The sequence below is a fragment of the Vicugna pacos genome, chromosome 36 (genome assembly GCF_048564905.1).
Source record: "Vicugna pacos chromosome 36, VicPac4, whole genome shotgun sequence".
Classification (NCBI taxonomy): Eukaryota; Metazoa; Chordata; class Mammalia; order Artiodactyla; family Camelidae; genus Vicugna; species Vicugna pacos.
The window spans coordinates 7,475,787-7,483,957 of record NC_133022.1 but is presented as its reverse complement, the minus strand read 5'-3'; the positions used below and the strand labels follow the sequence as shown (position 1 = coordinate 7,483,957).

Here is an 8,171-nt window from a genome sequence, read left to right as displayed (position 1 = left end):
AAAAAGTTTCCTGTTTTTAATCAAAGTCAATGCATTCAAAGTGACTATTACTCTATCTGATTTGTAGTTATTTCTCCATGTGTTGTTTTGACCAGTTGGAAAAGTAGCTCTAAGAAGAGGGATCCAAAGAGGAGCTCGTGCACTTCTTCCTCAGCACTTCTTCTTCAGTGGAGGTGAGCCAGAGAAGGGACCATTAGTGACATATAGTCATAACTTCTATGGGCGGTTTGAACTCGTTAAAAGTTGTAACTAGGATATTCTGTTCAAATTCTCCCCAGCCCATGTATCCAGAGTTCATCACAAGAGTGTTGACTAACCAGCTTCAAAGTTCCTGAAGACCCACCAGTCAGAATGGCCATCATTCAAAAGTCCACAAGTGACAAATGCTGGAGAGGCTGTGGAGAAAAGGGAACCCTCCTACACTGCTGGTGGGAATGCAGGTTGGTGCAGCCACTGTGGAAAACAGTATGGAGATTCCTCAAAAGACTAGGAATAGACTAACCGTATGACCCAGGAATCCTGCTCCTGGGCATACATCCAGAAGGAACCCTACATCAAAAAGACACCTGCACCTCAATATTCATAGCAGCACTATTTACAGCAGCCAAGACATGGAAACAGCCTAAATGTCCATCAACAGATGACTGAATAAAGAAGTGGTATATTTATACAATGGAATACTCTTCAGCCATAAAACTGACAACATAACGCCATTTGCAGCAACATGGATGTACCTGGAGAATGTCATTCTAAGTGAAGTAAGCCAGAAAGAGAAAGAAAAATACCATATGAGATCGCTCATATGTGGAACAAGAAAGAAAGAAAGAAAGAAAGAAAGAAAGAAAGAAAGAAAGAAAGAAAGAAAGAAAGAAAGAAAGAAAGGAAAGGGACTAAGAAAGAAAGAAAGAAAAAAGAAGAAAAAGACAGTAAGACAGAGAAGTAGAATGGTCTGTCCACGGTGCCCTAAAGTGAAAAAGAACCTGTAGAGAGATTCGGAAGCAGAGTACTATCCATCTGCTTAGTTTTTATTCTTCCAAAACAGGATCTGAGTGCCCAAGATGTGCCAGACACTGAGGACTAGGGGGCGTGATGCCAACAAGCCAGGTCAGAAGCAGTCTGGTGGCTGGATACGTGGGCTGGAGAAAATTTGAACAGAAAAGACTTGAACCCAGGATCAAGAGATCTGACTTAACTGCAAGTCCTTAGGCTTTGAAACTGTGTCACCTGTTAAATGGCCATCCTTTCCTGTCCCTCCGAACACTCAGACTACTTGAAAATTTTCCTCTGAATGCCCTTGCATGGTTGCATGTGAAACCCCATTCCCCCTTCACTTTAATTAAATGATATTCCTTTCACCAACTCTGTCTGCCTGACAAGTTCCCACTCATCTTTCAGGACATAACACCTAAATTTCAGCCTCTGGGAAGTTTTCTCCTGGCTCTCAGCAGGCAGGCCCTCCCTCCTCTGCCTCACCAGATATGGAACGTTCCTCTGATGGTCTTTTCCCCCGCTGGGCTGGAGGCTTCCAAAAGGCAGGCATTGTGATCTGTTTGTCTTAGCCTCCTCAGCATATGGCACAGCTCTGGAACAAAACAGACTCTATCAGGAGGTGAGACAGTGAACAAGGATGGTAAGAGCAAACTTCAAGCAAAATAAGGAATGCCACGCTCCCTAATTCTGAGAGTTTTATAGCATGTGAGAATGCCTCAAGTACAAAATCCCACACAATTATTAGCAAACAACTGCATATTTTGTGCCCATATATAGTAAGCATAGAGTGTGCGCTGTTAGGTACCAAGCCAAGGGTAGATGGTGTGTGCTTCTTGTGACTTTATTAAAAGGCTTTCCAGAAGAAAAAAAAATCCTGTCTCTTCATTTTAAATATATTCTCATGGAGACTTCAATTTCCCTGGAATTTAGATTAGTACTTCCAGTAATACAATATGTGTCAAAAATCACAACGTCTAAAAGAGATTAAATAACTTGCCTTGACACGTAAAAAGAAGAGATTGATGAAAAAAAATCTCTGGAAAGAGATTTTCATACCAAATTAAGATTTCAAAGGAAGTTGATAAACAGCAGCTTAAGAATTGGCGCATTTCCCTATGAAGCTGTGTTCAGGCACGGCCTCCAAAACACCATGTGGCTGGGATTCTCCTTGTGTCCCCGCCCCTCGGCACTTGAATTCTGACTTGGTCTCTGTAACCGCTCCTCACATGTACAAGTCTGGTCTTGCTTAGAGCTCTCTAGGCTTTTAAATATATTCTTTGTTCCCATTATTGCGTACATTTCTGCTAGTTGGATTCTGAGATGTAACTTCTAACTGCAGTTCTCATTTTGTTCAAGCTACTTTTCCTCAGGCTACTTTAGATAAATCCCCTGCCCAGGACCCTCCGACCTCAGGGTTTATCTTTTGCTCAGTCAGAGCCCAGCAGCTTATGAAATGTGACATATGGTGTCATCAGAGTGCCCACAGCTCTGAACCCAATGCCGGGCAGCTTGAGGGCACTCAATAAATACATGTGAAATGTACTAATTGTGTATTTGTTTCTTATCTATAGTGTGACTGTAGCTTCTGTCATATTGAGCCCGAGATAATAGAAAAAAAATCAATGAAATGAGATTTTAAGTCAGGATAAGGAACACACACACACACACACACACACACACAAAGGCAGAATGAAATTTAGGAGCAAATCCATGGGGCACTGTGGAGTAAGAAAGGAAAAAGGAACAAGAGTAAAAATAAGACGCAAGAGGTGGATTTGAGGAAAACTATTGAAAATTAATTTCCGGGCTCCTTAGTTCCATTGAACAGATGAAGAAACTGAGACACAGAGAGGTAAACATCATTGTGGCAGGCAGAATAATGTGCGCCCCCTACCCTTGATGTCCAGGCTCTAAGGTCTGAAACCTGCAAATGTTACCTTACATGGCAAATAGGATTCTGTAGATGTGATCAAGTTTACAGACTTTGACATAAAAAGTATTCTGGATTTTCCAACTGAGCCCAATGTCTTCATTGGAGTCTTTAATAAATGGGAGATATTGAAAGTGGAGGGTTGAAGAGATGAAACAGAAGAAGAGGAGAAATTAGAAGTATGGGAGGAATGAGACTCACAGTTGTGGGTATTAAAGACAGATGAAAAGGGACCACAAGCCAAGGAAGGTAAGTAGCCTCTAAATGTGGGCGATAGCGCTCAGCTAACAGCCAGCAAGACAATGGGCACTCAGTCCTACAGCCACCAGGAACTGAATTCAGTCAACAACACAAATGAGCATGGAGTTGGATCCTGAAAGGAATCCCAAGAGCCCCCTGAAAGGGACGCAGCTGTGCTCACACCTCATTTTCAGCCTAGTAAGGCCAGTAAGCAGCCTGACTAATGCCCTGCAGAGCTGTAACATAGTAAGTCTGTGTTGTTTTAAGCTGCTTAATTTATGGGAACTTGTCACACCCATAATAGAAAAATTAAGGCAATCACATCTAGACCAAAGACTACCATGCTGAACAAAGGTAAGCCTAGAACTCTGAGCTCCTGACTACTAGGCCACCTTGGATGAAAGGGTGACTCAAAAGTGGTAAGAAATCTATAGCAAAGGAAGTACCCAAACATGGAGGTTTGATAAATCAAAAACCAGACAACCAATTCAGAATAAAAGTCAAAGAAAAATCAGTAACTAAAGCAACAAATAACCAGCAACCAGAGTCAAAGCCTGTGCCAGATCAGTACACGCTTCTACATGTGCTTCTTCTTCAGCAAGAAAAAGGGCAGACAACCTAGAACATGACTAGTACATAGCACGCAGAAAAAGCAGTATTCAGTGAAAATTTATAATATTAAGTTATATAAAAAATGAATGAAAATTAGTAATCTAATGGTCTAACTTTAGAATTTGGAACAAAAAAAGAACAAAATAAACCCCAAGAAAGTATAATTAAAGATATACTAAACAGAGGAGCAAAATTAATAAACTAAAGGACAATATGGAGAGAACCAACAAAGCCAAAACTGGCTGTTTGAGAGCTCTGCCCCTGCATGAATACAGATGAAGCATAATTATAAAGGAATTTAGTGTTCACTTAGCCAAGAATCATGGCACACGCACTGATGTCACTGAAAAAAAAAGAGTACATTCCAACCTTTGCAATAAGTAACATACACTTGTTTCTCCTTGTTTTCCCTGAGTGCCTCCTGCAGTCTCTAAGAGCAGGCTTCACGGCCACGCAGTGTCACACGCAAGGTTAATTTGGTTGGGGCTGTGGTGACATCCGTGCAGTGAATAATGCTATTTACACATCTGTGCGAGACGGACGTGAATGACGCAGCCCGCAATAGGGCTGCCTCTGAATGACATGGAGCTGTGCTTTACTGAGGTGTAAGAACGTCACATGTTGCATGAGCCCCTTCTCCTTAGATGGAAGCTTCCAGGTCAGAGGTGAAGACTCCGAGGACCTGTTTACATAGGATTATGGGATGTTAAGGTTTGAGTCTTCTGGTTGTTTAAAATAATGGATTGAATGATCACTTTGGTTTTGTTTTGTTTTCTTTTATCCCTCTTCTCTGTTGATCTATTTGACTCAAAAATACAGGTTATTTGGGTATCTTTAAAACTCAGCTTATACCAACTTCAACACAACAAAGGACCGTTTTTCCTCGGCTGCGGCCAAGGGGCTCCGTCCGCCCGAGGGAGCCAAGGCGGCGGTGGGGTGAGGCCCCCACGTCACCCGGCGCCCAGCACTGCGCCCGCCCCGCCGCGCCCGGCCTCGCGCCCCCAGCTCGCCTGCATCTGCTTGGCCCTCGTCCTGCGCGACAATGAGGTGACGGTCACGGAGGACACGATCAATGCCCTCATTAAAGCAGCCGGTGTCCAACCTTTCTGGCGGGGCCTGTTTGCAAAGGCGCTGGACAGTGTCATCACCGGCGGCCTCATCTGCAACGTGGGGGCCGCTGCACCCCCCCCACACTCCCCCCAACCCCCAACCCCCACCCCCTCACACCCCCCACCCCCCAACCCCCAACCCCCGCAGCCGGCGCCACCCTCGCTGAGGAGGAGAAAGCGGAAGCAAAGAAAGACGGATTCGGATCCCAGGAGTCTGATGTTGACATGGGCTTTGGGCTTTTTGACTAAACTTTTGCAGGAACGCATTCAATAAAAAGCTGAGCTCTTTGCTGCTGTTGGTCTTGCTGGAAAAAAAAAAAAGTAACAGCAACAACGGACCTGAAGCCCGCTTAGCCACAGTGCGGATGTAAAATAAGAGGGGGTAACTTACCAGTTTATCGTCTAATGTGAGACTCACCCAGCTCTCTTTGTGTGGACGGATGTGATGCTGATGGAAAAGGCGGCTTCAGAGCGGGGTAATTAACTGGCTCAGATGGAAGGGACGAGGGACATCTAAGCAGTCAGACCTACAGCCTCCTGCCGCTCTGATTCAGTGATGCCTTGCGCCGCTGGCCGAAGGGTGGAGTGTGACTCTGAGAAAAGCAAGCCCCAGACACTTTCTAACTCAAGTGTCTGGATTAGAAGAGCTGTGATTCTGCATTTCTGTTGCTGCCTTGTGCCTATGTGTTTGCACTCAGAAGATAAAAAGAACATGTCATAGAGTCTCTGCAAATGGAACACAGGAAGGATAAATTATCTTAATTATTTATTTACTGAAAATATGTACAGCCATGGGGAAGACTTACCTTTTCCTCCACCCTGTGGGCCTTTTCAGCTCAGGCTCACTTGCTGCCCAAGAGAGGCACTTTCGGCTTTTTTCTTCTTTTTTTTTGTTACAAAACTCAACTATTTCCCTCACATATTACCATTTTGAAAATTTTTTTGAAACAATAGATGGTGTTGGCTCCTAACAAGACAGCAGCTTTTGCCTCTGAACTAGACATTCCCCTCCATACCCCTGAATTTAAAGTTCTTCTTGTTACCAATAGCCTCTGTTTCAAAACTGCTCATTACCTTGAATAGATGGTGGCATATAGTACATCACAGTGCTGAGATTATCTCTCTTTGCTGTTAAATAAAACCAAAATGAATCAACAGTTTCATATTTTAGAGACTCGGAGAGCATAAAGTGGTCCTGTCCCAGTGCCAGAATAACAGCCCCGTAAAAGCATTTAAGAATTTTATTCTTCCCAAGACATGAAAACGGAACCCACCTTAGCTTTCATCTGAGTTATGCACACCCAGTGAATGGAAGGTAGACCACTCAACTAAAACAGAAAGTTAAGTAGGGAGGTCTGGAGATCAGGAGAAAAGTGCAGGCTAAAATATACATTTAAAAGCCATCACTATAAAATGGTGTTGAAGTGCTGAGAAACTGATGTCCCCTCTTGGGAGAGGGCATAGGTAGAGAAGGTGGCGCAAGATGAGGAGGAAATCACAAAGGAGGCTGTGAGATGGAGTGGCCTGTGGGGTGGAAGAAAGGGCAGATGAAAACAGAATCTTTGGTTCTCCAATGTCTAACATCTTACCCGGCAGAGATAAAATGGGTGACCCCGGAGATGAGTATGACATTTGGGTAGCTCCCATTTTCTGGCAATTATGAATAAAGCCTTTATAATTTTTATATAGGTTTTTCTGTGAATTGACAATTCCCATTTCCCTTTAGTAATATCTAGGGCTGGGCTTGACGGGTCATATAGCAAGGGTATGTTTAATTTTTTTAAAAACTGCTGTGCCTTTTGTCATAGAATCCAGTCTTTACTCCCGGTCTTGCTAGCCTCCATAAAAGTCAGAGAAAATGAAAAGACAGGAAGTAAAAGGAATGCCTAAATTATAAGAATTCCTCATAATTCTAGAGTCAGGGCAAGAATGGAACCACGGAGGCTGGCCGTGGTCACTGCTGCCACACCAGAAAACGTCCATCTGAGCTGGAGACAGGAAGAAGGGCTCAGAGGTGCTCAGCATCCCAAACGAGGAGGTGCACGTGACAAACAGTCTGGCTCCAGCAACATCAATATCACTCTCTCAGAGACCAGTCAGGTACGAGACCCCTCGCCCCCTCTGTCTCCACTTCCTCCTCCTTATCTTTCACTTCATCATCACATCTCTGGATCAATTATGCTGTGCCAGCATGTTCCAGAAGCATTTTGCGGGAGGTGTGTCACACAGTCCTCACAGCAGCTCTGAGGACCTTGTAATACTATTGTTTCCATTTTGTAAATAACTAACTGGTGCTTACAGCCCGCTGGAGGTCATAGCTGACCTTCACAGCTGGTTTCATGACTGGGCCTCAAAGTCTGCCCTGTTGGACAGCGAAGCCCCTGCTGCTGTGCTCTGCGCAGCCGCCTGCTCAGTAAGGTTTCTTTGTTGTCTCTTCCAACAAGATTCATTCTAAAGTAGTCTACTTCCACTTTGTCCATTTCCTTGGATGTCAGGCCCTCAGGCCAGCCTATTGCATAGATCAATCAGGTAATGCGATTTCGGGGACACTGGGGAGGCCCAGATGGCCTAAATTCTCTCTGATGCAATGATCAATAAATATTTCATCCTTTAACTTAAGAGTTTGGGCTGCAAGGTTGCCAAAGAAAGATAATGTTTAAGTAGCTTATAAAGTTAATCTGGGTGGGAAAAACCTGAGAGAAGGTTTTGATGGAAGGAGGGGGAAAAAGAAACATGAGAATAGTGAGTACTTGAGAAGACAGAGGTATAGGAGAAAAGATACAAACTAGAGCGACTAGGGAACCAAAGATAGAGTGCTTGATATGCATTTAGTCAATAAAAATAAATAAAAAGTCACCTGGAGCCACTGCCCAAGTTTGCCCGCTGGGAGCTCTGGCCTTTCTTGTGCTCAGCGTTCTTCCTGGCAGAGGGGCAGGCTGAGGAGTTCCCCGCATCGCTCCGTCCTTCACCTTCATCAACGGGGGAGCCCTGGTGGGTGGAGACTCACCTCCAGCATGAAGGCTAAGGAAGTAACTGCCAGGCGATCCCCCCACTTGCATCGGCTTTGATTCCACTGAGCCGAATGTCATTCTGCTCAAAGAGACCATCAAATGGTTTCTGAGCAGCTTGAGGTTCAATAAAGTGCAACACATTTTTTCTCCAGCACTTTGCCCTTAGTCTTTGTGACCAAACAGCCAAAGTAAAACTCATTTGTGGAACTGGGTAAAACAGAGAAATGAAGACACAGAGCATGGTTGGCCAGGCCAAGTCCCTCACCTACCACAGTTTAA

The 8,171-nt window shown here is 44.3% G+C and overlaps 1 pseudogene; it reads left to right on the top strand.

The window, feature by feature from the left end:
• The first annotated feature begins 3,280 nt into the window (after positions 1–3,280).
• LOC140691678 (large ribosomal subunit protein P1 pseudogene) lies at positions 3,281–5,130 on the top strand (annotated as a pseudogene).
• The last annotated feature ends 3,041 nt before the right edge of the window (positions 5,131–8,171 follow it).